Raw genomic sequence first — 13,781 nt, 5'->3', positions numbered from 1 at the left:
TGCAATGCATTCATATTCTGGAATTTCTTTATTGTCGTATGTATGTATGTATGTATTACGGATATATTATCTTGACGAGGAAACAAATAATGCAATATTTGAAGCTACAAAGCCCCCGAATTCAAAAAACAATATTTATTTTGAAATAAATTAATAAATCTGCATATGTTATGTACCAACGGATACTACAGTTGCTTGACTTCTATTGCTACTTTGCAACGCTCTATCCAATGGTTACCAACGGACCTATATGTGTTGCATTATACCTTTGCAACACCCAAAAATGCAACGCATCATTATCCATTGGTAGGGCCTCTAGCAACGCCTATATTGATATTTAGATACAGATAAATGCGTTGCTGTTGGGGGAGTCCTGTTGTAGTGATATTAGTATGAACGCTTTTAACATCATTGTTGCTAATGATATGGAAAATTCTAAGCTTGGGGAAGCTGGCTGAGCATGATATTTTTAGTTCCCCAAGCATTGAGGAGAAAATTTACTTTGATGATACTTTGCCTCCTATTTATGATGATTATAATGATATTGGTCTTTTAGTACCGCCTGTTATGGAGGATAAATTTGATTATGATTACAATATGCCTCCTATATTTGATGATGAGAATAATAATAGCTACTTTGTTGAATTTGCTCCCACTACAATTAATAAGAATGACTATACTTATGTGGAGAGTAATAATTTTATGCATGTGAATAAGAATGCTTTATGTGATACTTATATTGTTGAGTTTGTTCATGATGCCTCTGAAAATTAGTATGAGAGAGGAAAATATGGTTGTAGAAATTTTCATGTTACTAAAACACCTCTCTATATGCTGAAATTTTTGAAGTTACACTTGTTTTATCTTTCTTTGCTTGTTGCATCATGCTTCATGAACTTGTTTATTTACAAGATTCCTTTTCATAGGAAGAATGTTAGACTTAAATTTGTTTTGAATTTGCCTCTTGATGATCTCTTTTGCTTCAAATACTATTTCTTGCGATTGCATCATTAAAACTGTTGAGCCCATCTTAATGGCTATAAAGAAAGAACTTCTTGGGAGATAACCCATGTGTTTATTTTACTACAGTACTTTTTTTTATATTTGAGTCTTGGAAGTTGTTACTACTGTAGCAACCTCTTCTTATCTTACTTTATTGCATTGTTGTGCCAAGTAAAGTCTTTGATAGCAAGGTTGATACTAGATTTGGATTACTGCGCAGAAACAGATTTCTGTCTGTCACGAATCTGGGCCGAATTCTCTGTAGGTAACTCAGAAAAATCTGCCAATTTATGTATGTGATCCTCAGATATGTACGCAACTTTCATTAAATTTGGGCATTTTCATCTGAGCAAGTCTGGTGCCACTTTAAAATTCATCTTTACGGACTGTTCTGTTTTGACAGATTCTGACTTTTATTTCGCATTGCCTCTTTTGCTATGTTTGATGGATTTCTTTGTTCCATTAACTTTCAGAAGCTTTGTGCAATGTCCAGAAGTGTTAAGAATGATTGTGTCACCTCTGAACATGTGAAATTTTGATTATGCACTAACCCTCTAATGAGTTTGTTTCGAGTTTGGTGTGGAGGAAGTTTTCAAGGGTCAAGAGAGGAGGATGATATACTATGATCAAGAAGAGTGAAGAGTCTAAGCTTGGGGATGCCCCGGTGGTTCATCCCTGCATATTTCAAGAAGACTCAAGCGTCTAACCTTGGGGATGCCCAAGGCATCCCCTTCTTCATCGACAACATTATCAGGTTCCTCCCCTGAAACTATATTTTTATTCGGTCACATCATATGTACTTTACTTGGAGCGTCTGTTTGTTTTTGTTTTTTGTTTTTGTTTGAATAAATGCTTGTGTGGGAGAGAGACACGCTCCGCTGGTTCATATGAACACATGTGTTCTTAGCTTTTAATGTTCATGGCGAAGGTTAAAACTGCTTCGTTAATTGTTATATGGTTGGAAACGGGAAATGCTACATGTAGTAATTGATAAAATGTCTTGGATAATTTGATACTTGGCAATTGGTGTGCTCATGTTTAAGCTCTTGCATCATATACTTTGCACCTATTAATGAATAAATACATAGAGCTTGCTAAAATTTGGTTTGCATAATTGGTCTCTCTAAAGTCTAGATAATTTCTAGTATTGAGTTTTGAACAACAAGGAAGACGGTGTAGAGTCTTATAATGTTTACAATATGTCTTTTATGTAAGTTTTGCTGCACCGGTTCATCCTTGTGTTTGTTTCAAATAACCTTGCTAGCCTAAACCTTGTATCGAGAGGGAATACTTCTCATGCATCCAAAATCCTTGAGCCAACCACTATGCCATTTGTGTCCACCATACCTACCTACTACATGTTATTTCTCCGCCATTCCAAAGTAAATTGCTTGAGTGCTACCTTTAAATTTCCATCATTCGCCTTTGCAATATATAGCTCATGGGACAAAATAGCCTTAAAAACTATTGTGGTATTGAATATGTACTTATGCACTTTATCTCTTATTAAGTTGCTTGTTGTGCGATAACCATGCTCCTGGGGACGCCATTAACTCTTTGTTGAATATCATGTGAGTTGCTATGCATGTTCGTCTTGTCTGAAGTAAGGGCGGTTTTCACATCAAATGGTTTGAGTATGCATACTGTTAGAGAAGAACATTGGGCCGCTAACTAAAGCCATGAATCATGGTGGAAGTTTCAGTTTGGACATAAAACCTCAATCTCTTATGAGAATATTATCTGTTGTTGAATGCTTAAGCATTAAAAGAGGAGTCCATTATCTGTTGTCTACGTTGTCCCGGTATGGGTGTCTAAGTTGAAGAATGATCAAAAGCGAGAAATCCAATGCGAACTTTCTCCTTAGACCCTTGTACAGGCGGCATAGAGGTACCCCTTTGTGACACTTGGTTGAAACATATGTTATGCAATGATAATCCGTGTTAACCCAAGCTAATTAGGACAAGGTGCAGGCACCACTAGTATACTATGCATGAGGCTTGCAACTTGTAAGATATAATTTACATGATACATATGCTTTATTACTACCGTTGACAAAATTGTTTCATGTTTTCAAAATAAAAGCTCTAGCACAAATATAGCAATCGATGCTTTCCTCTTTGAAGGACCTTTCTTTTACTTTTATGTTGAGTCAGTTCACCTATTTCTCTCCACCTCAAGAAGCAAACACTTGTGTGAACTGTGCATTGATTCCTACATACTTGCATATTGCACTTGTTATATTACTCTACATTGACACTATCCATGAGATATACATGTTATAAGTTAAAAGCAACCGCTGAAACTTAATTTTCCTCTGTGTTGCTTCAATACCTTTACTTTGATTTATTGCTTTATGAGTTAACTCTTATGCAAGACTTATTGATGCTTGTCTTGAAGTACTATTCATGAAAAGTCTTTGCTTTATGATTCAGTTGTTTACTCATGTCATTACCATTGTTTTGATCGCTGCATTCATTACATATGCTTACAATAGTATGATCAAGGTTATGATGGCATGTCACTCCAGAAATTATCTTTGTTATCGTTTACCTGCTCGGGACGAGCAGGAACTAAGCTTGGGGATGCTGATACGTCTCCGACGTATCGATAATTTCTTATGTTCCATGCCACATTATTGATGATATCTACATGTTTTATGCATACTTTATGTCATATTTATGCATTTTCCGGCACTAACCTATTAACAAGATGCCGAAGAGCCAGTTGCTGTTTTCTGCTGTTTTTGGTTTCAGAAATCCTACAAAGGAAATATTCTCGGAATTGGACGAAATCAACGCCCAGGGGACTATTTTTACACGAAGCTTCCAGAAGACCGGAGGGGAGACGAAGTGGGGCCACGGGGCGCCGCCACACTAGGGCGGCGCGGCCCAAGGGGGGCCCGCGCGGCCCTAGCGTGTGGGGCCCCCGTGACTCTCCCGACTCCGCCCTTCCGCCAACTTAAAGCCTCCGTCGCGAAACCCCCAGTACCGAGAGCCACGATACGGAAAACCTTACTGAGGCGCCGCCGCCGCCAATCCCATCTCGGGGGATTCAGGAGATCGCCTCCGGCACCCTGCCGGAGAGGGGAATCATCTCTCGGAGGACTCTTCACCGCCATGGTCGCCTCCGGAGTGATGAGTGAGTAGTTCACCCCTGGACTATGGGTCCATAGCAGTAGCTAGATGGTCATCTTCTCCTTATGTGCTTCATTGTTGGATCTTGTGAGCTGCCTAACATGATCAAGATCATCTATCTGTAATGCTATATGTTGTGTTTGTCGGGATCCGATGGATAGAGAATACTATGTTATGTTGATTATCAATCTATTACCTATGTGTTGTTTATGATCTTGCATGCTCTCCGTTATTAGTAGAGGCTCTGGCCAAGTTTTTGCTCTTAACTCCAAGAGGGAGTATTTATGCTCGATAGTGGGTTCATGCATCTATTAAATCTGGGACAGTGACAGAAAGTTCTAAGGTTGTGGATGTGCTGTTGCCACTAGGGATAAAACATTGATGCTATGTCCGAGGATGTAGTTATTGATTACATTACGCACCATACTTAATACAATTGTCTGTTATTTACAACTTAATACTGGAAGGGGTTCGGATGATAACCTGAAGGTAGACTTTTTAGGCATAGATGCATGCTGGATAGCGGTCTATGTACTTTGTCGTAATGCCCAATTAAATTTCACTATACTTATCATATCATGTATGTGCATTGTCATGCCCTCTCTATTTGTCAATTGCCCGACTGTAATTTGTTCATCCAACATGCTATTTATCTTATGGGAGAGACACCTCTAGTGAACTGTGGACCCCGGTCCTATTCTTTTACATTGAATACAATCTGCTGCAATACTTGTTCTTTACTGTTCTTCGCAAACAATCATCTTCCACACTATACATCTAATCCTTTGTTACAGCAAGCCGGTGAGATTGACAACCTCACTGTTTCGTTGGGGCAAAGTACTTTGGTTGTTTTGTGCAGGTTCCACGTTGGCGCCGGAATCCCTGGTGTTGCGCCGCACTACATCCCGCCGCCATCAACCTTCGACGTGCTTCTTGGCTCCTACTGGTTCGATAAACCTTGGTTTCTTACTGAGGGAAAACTTGCTGCTGTGCGCATCATACCTTCCTCTTGGGGTTCCCAATGAACATGTGTATTACACGCCATCAGTTGCCCAAGAAGAACATGTTGATGTGAACTTCATTAAAAATAATATTTTCAACAACAATGCTTATAGGAATAATTCTGGTAACAACTATAGGCCATATCCTTCTGCTAATAGTAATGGTTATGGTAATTCTTATGGGAATTCTTACAACAATAATAGGAATGTACCCTCTGGTCTTGAAGCCATGCTTAAAGAATTTATTAGTACACAAATTGCTTTTAACAAATCTGTTGAGGAAAAGCTTGATAAAATCGATATTCTTGCTTCTAAGGTTGATAGACTTGCCTCTGATGTTGATCTTTTAAAATTGAAAGTTATGCCTAATAAGGATAATGATAATAAGATTGTTACTACAGCAAATGCCATCCAAGTTCGAATTAATGAGAATATTATATTGATGGCTGAATTGCATGCTAGGTGGGAAAGAGAAGAAAACGAAAAAATTGCTAAAGAGAATAATGTAGCAAAAGTTTGGACTATTACCACCACTAGTAATGATAATGATTCACATGTTGCTAAACCTCCTCCTATCAATGGTAAAATAATTGGTGTTGGCAATGTTTCCACTCCTAATGCAAAGCATGCAAAATTGCCTGAAACTGCTGAAACTGTTTGTGATAAAACTGCTGAAATTTTTCAAAATATTGGGGACAATGATCCCATTGCTGTAGATCATAATGGTTTAGATTTTGATGATTGTCATATCTCTGAAGTTATAAAGTTCTTACAAAAACTTGCTAAAAGTCCCAATGCTAGTGCTATAAATTTGGCCTTTACAAAACATATTACAAATGCTCTCATAAAAGCTAGAGAAGAGAAACTAAGACTTGAAACTTCTATTCCTAGGAAGTTAGAAGATGGTTGGGAGCCCATCATTAAGATGAGGGTCAATGATTTTGATTGTAATGCTTTATGTGATCTTGGTGCAAGTATTTCTGTTATGCCTAAGAAAATCTATGATATGCTTGACTTGCCACCATTGAAAAATTATTATTTGGATGTTAATCTTGCTGATAATGCTATAAAGAAACCTTTGGGGAGGATTGATAATGTTCGTATTATGGTTAACAATAACCTTGTCCCCGTTGATTTTGTTGTCTTGGATATTGAATGCAATGCATCTTGTCCCATTATATTGGGAAGACCTTTTCTTCGAACTGTTGGTGCTACCATTGATATGAAGGAAGGTAATATTAAATATCAATTTCCTCTCAAGAAAGGTATGGAACACTTCCCTAGAAAGAGAATGAAGTTACCTTATGATTCTATTATTAGAACAAATTATGATGTCGATGCTTCATCTCTTGATAATACTGGATTCACACTTTCTGCGCCTACCTGAAAGGCGTTAAAGAAAAGCGCTTATGGGAGACAACCCATTATTTTACTTCTGCACTTTATTTTATATTTGAGTCTTGGAAGTTGTTACTACTGTAGCAACCTCTCCTTATCTTTATTTTATTGCATTGTTGTGCCAAGTAAAGTCTTTGATAGTAAAGTCAATACTAGATTTGGATTACTGCGCAGAAACAGATTTCTTGCTGTCACGAATTTGAGCAGGGTTCTCTGTAGGTAACTCAGAAAAATCTGCCTATTTACGTGCGTGATCCTTAGATATGTACGCAACTTTCATTCAATTTGAGCATTTTCATCTGAGAAAGTTAAGGGCCCCTGAAAAATTCGTCTTTACGGACTGTTCTGTTTTAACAGATTCTGCCTTTTATTTCGCATTGCCTGTTTTGCTATGTTTGATGGATTTCTTTGTTCCATTAACTTTCAGTAGTTTTGTGCAATGTCCAGAAGTGTTAAGAATGATTATGTCACCTCTGAATATATGAATTTTCAATTATGCACTAACCCTCTAATGAGTTTGTTTTGAGTTTGGTGTGGAGGAAGTTTTCAAGGGTCGAGAGAGGAGGATGATACAATATGATCAAGAGGAGTGAAAAGTCTAAGCTTGGGGATGCCCCCGGGGTTCATCCCTGCATATTTTAAGAAGACTCAAGCATCTAAGCTTGGGGATGCCCAAGGCATCCCCTTCTTCATCGACAACTTATCAGGTCACCTCTAGTGAAACTATATTTTTATTCAGTCACATCTCATGTGCTTTACTTGGAGCGTTTGTTTGTTTTTATTTTTGTTTTTGTTTGAATAAAATCGGATCCTAGCATTCTTTGTTTGGGAGAGAGACACGCTCCGCTGTTGCATATGAACACATGTGTTCTTAGCTTTATTCTTAATGTTCATTGCGAAGGTTGAACTACTTCGTTCATTGATATATGGTTGGAAACGGAAAATGCCGCATGTGGTAAATGGTATAATGTCTTGAATAATTTGATACTTGGCAATTCTTGTGCTCATATAGATCATGTTTAAGCTCTTGCATCATGTACCTTGCACCTATTAATGAAGAACTACATAGAGCTTGTTAAAATTTGATTTGCATGATTGGTCTCTAGAGTCTAGATATTTTCTGGTTAAGGTGTTTGAACAACAAGGAGACGATGTAAAGTCTTATAATACTTACAATATGTTCATATGTGAGTCTTGCTGCACCATTTTATACTTGAGTTTGCTTCAAACAACCTTGCTAGCCTAGCCTTGTATTGAGAGGGATTCTTCTCGTGCATCCAAATCCTTGAGCCAAAAACTATGCCATTTGTGTCCACCATACCTACCTACCACATGGTATTTCTCTGCCATTCCAAAGTACATTACTTGAGTGCTACCTTTAAACTCCTATTCTTTTCCTTTACAATACATAGCTCATGGGAAAATAGCCTTAAAAACTATTGTGGTGAAGAATATGTACTTATGTATCTTATTTCTTAATAAGTTGCTTGTTGAGCGGTAACCATGTTTCTGGGGACGCCATCAACTATTTTACCTTTGTTGAATATCATGTGAGTTGCTATGCATGTTCGTCTTATCTGAAGTAAGGGCGATTTTCATGATCAAATGGTTTGAGTATGCATATTGTTAGAGAAGAACATTGGGCCGCTAACTAAAGCCATGAATCATGGTAAAAGTTTCAGTTTGGACACAAATCCTCAATCTCTTATGAGAATATTAACTGTTGTTGAATGCTTATGCATTAAAGAGGAGTCCATTATTTGTTGTCTATGTTGTCCCGGTATGGATGTCTAAGTTGAGAATAATCAAAAGCGAGAAATCCAATGCGAACTTTCTCCTTAGACCTCTGTACAGGCGGCATAGAGGTACCCCTTTGTGACATTTGGTTGAAACATATGTTATGCAATGATAATCCGTGTTAATCCAAGCTAATTAGGACAAGGTGCGAGCACTATTAGTATTCTATGCATGAGGCTTGCAACTTATAGGATATCTTATACATAACACATATGATTTATTACTACCGTTGACAAAATTGTTTCTATGTTTTCAAAATGAAAAGCTCTAGCACAAATATAGTAATCCATGCTTCCCTCTGCGAAGGGCCATTCTTCTACTTTATTGTTGAGTCAGTTTACCTACTTCTTTCTATCTTAGAAGCAAACAATTGTGTAAACTGTGTGCACTGATTCCTACATGTTTACCTATTGCACTTGTTATATTACTTTGTGTTGACAATTATCCATGAGATATACATGTTGAAGTTGAAAGCAACCGCTGAAACTTATATCTTCCTTTGTGTTGTTTCAAAGCTTTCTACTAAGAATTTATTGCTTTATGAGTAACTCTTATGCAAGTCTTATTGATGCTTGTCTTGAAAGTATTATTCATGAGAAGTCTTTGCTATATGATTTATTTGTTTACTCATTGTCTTCATCATTGCTTCGAATCGCTGCATTCATCTCATATGCTTTACAATAGTATTGATCAAGATTATGATAGCATGTCACTTCAGAAATTATCCTTGTTATCGTTTACCTACTCGAGGGCGAGTAGGAACTAAGCTTGGGGATGCTTGATACGTCTCAAACGTATCCATAATTTCTTATGTTCCATGCTTCTTTTATGATGATACTCACATGTTTTATACACATTATATGTCATTATTATGCATTTTCCGGCACTAACCTATTGACGAGATGCCGAAGAGCCAGTTGTTGTTTTCTGCTGTTATTGGTTTCAGAAATTCTAGTAAGGAAATATTCTCGGAATTGGACGAAATCAACGCCCAGGGGCTTATTTTTCCACGAAGCTTCCAGAAGACCGAGGGAGAAACGAAGTGGGGCCACGGGGCACCGCCACACTAGGGCGGCGCGGCCTAGAGGGGGCCCGCGCGGCCCTAGCGTGTGGGGCCCCCGTGACTCCTCCGACTCCGCCCTTCCGCCTACTAAAAGCCTTCGTCGCGAAACCCTCTGTACCGAGAGCCACGATACGGAAAACCTTCCAGAGACGCCGCCGCCGCCAATCCCATCTCGGGGGATTCAGGAGATCGCCTCCGGCACCCTGCCGGAGAGGGGAATCATCTCCCAGAGGTCTCTTCATCGCCATGATCGCCTCCGGATCGATGTGTGAGTAGTTCACCCCTGGACTATGGGTCCATAGCAGTAGCTAGATGGTTGTCTTCTCCTCATTGTGCTATCATGTTAGATCTTGTGAGCTGCCTATCATGATCAAGATCATCTATCTGTAATGCTACATGTTGTGTTTGTTGAGATCCGATGAATATTGAATACTATGTCAAGTTGATTATCAATCTATCATATATGTTGTTTATGTTCTTGCACGCTCTCCGTTGCTAGTAGAGGCTCTGGCCAAGTTGATACTTGTAACTCCAAGAGGGTGTATTTATGCTCGATAGTGGGTTCATGCCTCCATTGAATGCAGGACGATGTGAGAAAGTTCTAAGGTTGTGGATGTGATGTTGCCACTAGGGATAAAACATCGATGCTTTGTCTAAGGATATTTGTGTTGATTACATTACGCACCATACTTAATGCAATTGTCTGTTGTTTACAACTTAATACCGGAAGGGGTTCAGATGATAACCTGAAAGTGGACTATTTAGGCATAGATGCATGCTGGATAGCGGTCTATGTACTTTGTCGTAATGCCCTGATTAAATCTCATAGTACTCATCATGATATATGTATGTGCATTGTTATGCCTTCTTTATTTGTCAATTGCCCAACTGTAATTTGTTCACCCAACATGCTATTTATCTTATGGGAGAGACACCACTAGTGAACTGTGGACCCCGGTCCATTCTTTACATCTGAAATACAATCTACTGCAATTGTTCTTTACTGTTCTTCGCAAACAAACATCATCTTCCACACTATACAATTAATCCTTTGTTACAGCAAGCCGGTGAGATTGACAACATCACTGTTACGTTGGGGCAAAGTACTTTGATTGTGTTGTGCAGGTTCCACGTTGGCGCCGGAATCCCTGGTGTTGCGCCGCACTACATTTCGCCGCCATCAACCTTCAACGTGCTTCTTGGCTCCTACTGATTCGATAAACCTTGGTTTCTTAGTGAGGAAAAACTTGCTACTGTACGCGTCACACCTTCCTCTTGGGGTTCCCAACGGACGTGTGTTAACTGCACGCATCACGGCCTGAAAGGACATTTAGAAAACTTGTTGAGTAATTCCGCTTCCCCGTCTCGAAGATAGCAAGAAAATCTAAAACATGTTTCCTAATGCTTTTAGCGATGTGTAAATATTTAGCCAAGTCCTTCAGACCTCTGCTAATCTTAAACATGTCATTCATTTTGGAAACAATTGGAGATTTAGTCACCTTTGCCTTTTTATTAGGCCATGCATTACGTTTAATAGAGGAGAGTCTGGATTTACACTCAGCTGCTTGTAATTCAATACATGACCCCAACGCGTCATCATCCAGACCCACCTCTGATACCTCTCCAACTAGATGTGTGAGTAGCTGGCCGTATGAAACGCGTACACTTCCTCCTCATCATTATCAGATAAAGAGGTATCCGACTTGCTCGAAACCGTAGGAGTAAATTTTAATCTATCAAACTCCATACGCTAAGAGCATTAGCCGAAACAGAAATAGAACTAATAGAATTTCCCAACGAAAGACCCACATTATGGAGCTTAGAGGACATGAGTGGTGTTGGGAAAGTTAAAAAATATTTTGAACTCTTAGCGGTACCTGAGAAGTCGGGGTTGCTCTCCGCCTTACGACGCATGGCCTTTGCCATCGAATCCTCATCCGTCGCAGCGGCCCCATCGATGTCAACCCCGTGTCGTGCACTACACCGCGAGGGCGCAACAGTCGTTGCCACCGAAGGCCGCATCACCGCTGCAGCCCTCAGGGACGTTAGAGCCGACCTCCCCCGGGGGCTGGGCCGGTGGCAGCCCCATAGCTCCCGTGGGCGGCGGAGGAGACACGGGCTCCCCACCCGCGGCTGAGGCCGGAGGGGTTGGAGCCGGCTTCCCAGCCACGTCCAAGGACGTAGAAGGTGGCGTGGTCTGCCCCGCCATATCCACCTGGGCTGCAGGAGGGGGGGTAATGGTGAAGTAGACCCCCCCTACGCAACCAACGCCGTCGGCGCCTCCACGCCCCACTGCGTCCGGCCAATGGCAAGGGAGGCCTTGGCCGCAAAGGCCATGGTAGCCACCTCGTCCTCAGCCGGTGTAGCAGACGCCGAACGCGGGGACATAGGCGAAGTAGAGTCCCCATGACCGACCAAAGATGTGGGATGCGACGCCTCGGCCAACACCTGGCGCGGCGTAGGTGAAGGCACTCTAGGGGGTAAGGGCGAAGAAGACCCCCCTCGCACAGCCGCCTCCTCCACACCATGGCCCAGCGCAGCAACCGGCGTAGCATCCACCAAAACCGCAGCCACATCATCTGCGGAAGTCGCAGCCGCAGCCGACGTAATACGGCCAAGAGTACACACCCGACCTCTAGCCGGCCTGTCCGAGCGAGAGTGCTCCAAAGCAGAAACAGAAGACTGTTGTCGTGGCTTTGTTGTTTTTTTACTTGTAGAGTTTCCGTTCCTTTTCTGCCATGGGCTTGCAGAGTTTCCAACGATGCAACCTTTTGCTTAGAAAAATGTTGGTTTGGGGGAAAATTCGAAAATAGATATTAGAGATATCGAACTTATCATTTTTGATCTAATTCTTTGGCAGTGGCGCTAATGTATCACCATAATTAACTCGGTGAAAACCATCATATATAAACCTAGAGAAACAAGATCAATGCAACAGTACATGGTCCAATACCAAAAGGAATGAAGAAAAGGATTGGCTTGTCCATCTTTTGAGGAGGTGGACATGATCATCCTTCGCGAGCCCATTGTCTCTCGGTGCACATGAATCCAGTTATCCAGGCAAGGCATGGCTGATCGTTGCTGGATCCAAGAACTCACACTCTGTCCTTGAAAGAGCTTCGTGCCTTTGAGAGCACTCGCCCTCAATACATGCTCGTGGTAGAGCGTGGCAATGGCCGCCCCGATGAGTGGTCCCACCCAGAAAATCCACTGCAGAAAAGATGATTGCAATGGAATTTAGTACTCCGTACTTCAGATGCTAACAACGCATGGCGATGTATGAGTTAATTAAGTTTGTGTACAACTCTTGTGTATATAGAAATAAAAATCGCTCAAATAGAATCCAGTGTTCCAACACAAATTTGATGCGATTCTTGTAAGCCTATGCACGCGACTCAATGCTTAATATTTTTTGAGTCAAATGTTATATGGTGCTCACAGCTGGTAAAGTCATACCTGATCAGCCCAGGCATTTCTCTGGTTGTACACGACGGCGGCGCCGAAGCTCCTTGCCGGGTTGATGCCGGTGCCGGTCATTGGAATGGTGGCCAGGTGCACCACAAACACCGCAAAGCCAATCGGCAAGGGAGCCAGCACCTGAGAAACAATCATCCATAGCTCTTAGCAGAAACTAGCCCCCTCTAATTTCAAAACGAAACGCACGTTAACTAACTCGATGCGAGTGTGATCCCAAGGAGAAATGCTCACTGGGATGTGACTGTCGCGCGCGCTGCGCTTGGCGTCGGTGGCGGAGAGGACGGTGTACACGAGCACGAACGTGCCGACGACCTCGGCTCCCAGCCCGGCGCCCTTGGAGTAGCCAGCGTCTACGACGTTCGCGCCGCCGCCGTGCTGCACGAAGTGGGCCGAGTTGAGCGCCCTGACGATGCCGGCGCCGCGCGGAGCAGGGATACCTTCCGCGCCAGGAGCAGCCCGAACGTCACCGCCGGGTTGATGTGTCCACCTGATACACACGGTGGCACGTTACACAAAGTTTACCGAAACCTGATACAACACTCGGTTGGTCCCAGAGTTTGCACGAGTTGTATAGCACGCACCAGAGATGCCGGCAGTGCAGTAGACGAGCAGGAAGATCGTGCCGCCGGCGGCCCAGGCGATGCCGAGGAGGCCGACGCCACCGCAGGCGTCGTCTTCGGACAGGCGCTTGTGCCCGATCACGGTGGCCACCGTCAGGTAGAGGAACAGCAGCGTCGCTACGAACTCGGCGATCGCCGCGCGGTACAGCGACCACCTCTGCAGCTCCGACGCGCCCAGCACCGGCTGCGGCACCGGGTCAGCGTAGTCCCTGGCGGCGAACTCGTCCCCATTCAGTTGCTGCTGCTCCTCTTGTACGATCTCCTCAGAAGCCATTGGTTAGTGCTTCTG

General features: G+C 42.2%; 1 pseudogene; it reads right to left on the bottom strand.

Moving 5' to 3' along the window:
- Positions 1–11,651: 11,651 nt before the first annotated feature.
- Positions 11,652–13,781, bottom strand: LOC127333046 (aquaporin PIP2-4-like; annotated as a pseudogene).

Source organism: Lolium perenne, chromosome 1 (assembly GCF_019359855.2).
Source record: "Lolium perenne isolate Kyuss_39 chromosome 1, Kyuss_2.0, whole genome shotgun sequence".
Classification (NCBI taxonomy): Eukaryota; Viridiplantae; Streptophyta; class Magnoliopsida; order Poales; family Poaceae; genus Lolium; species Lolium perenne.
Note: the sequence above shows the minus strand (reverse complement) of the source record. Positions and strands in the feature narration are given on the sequence as shown.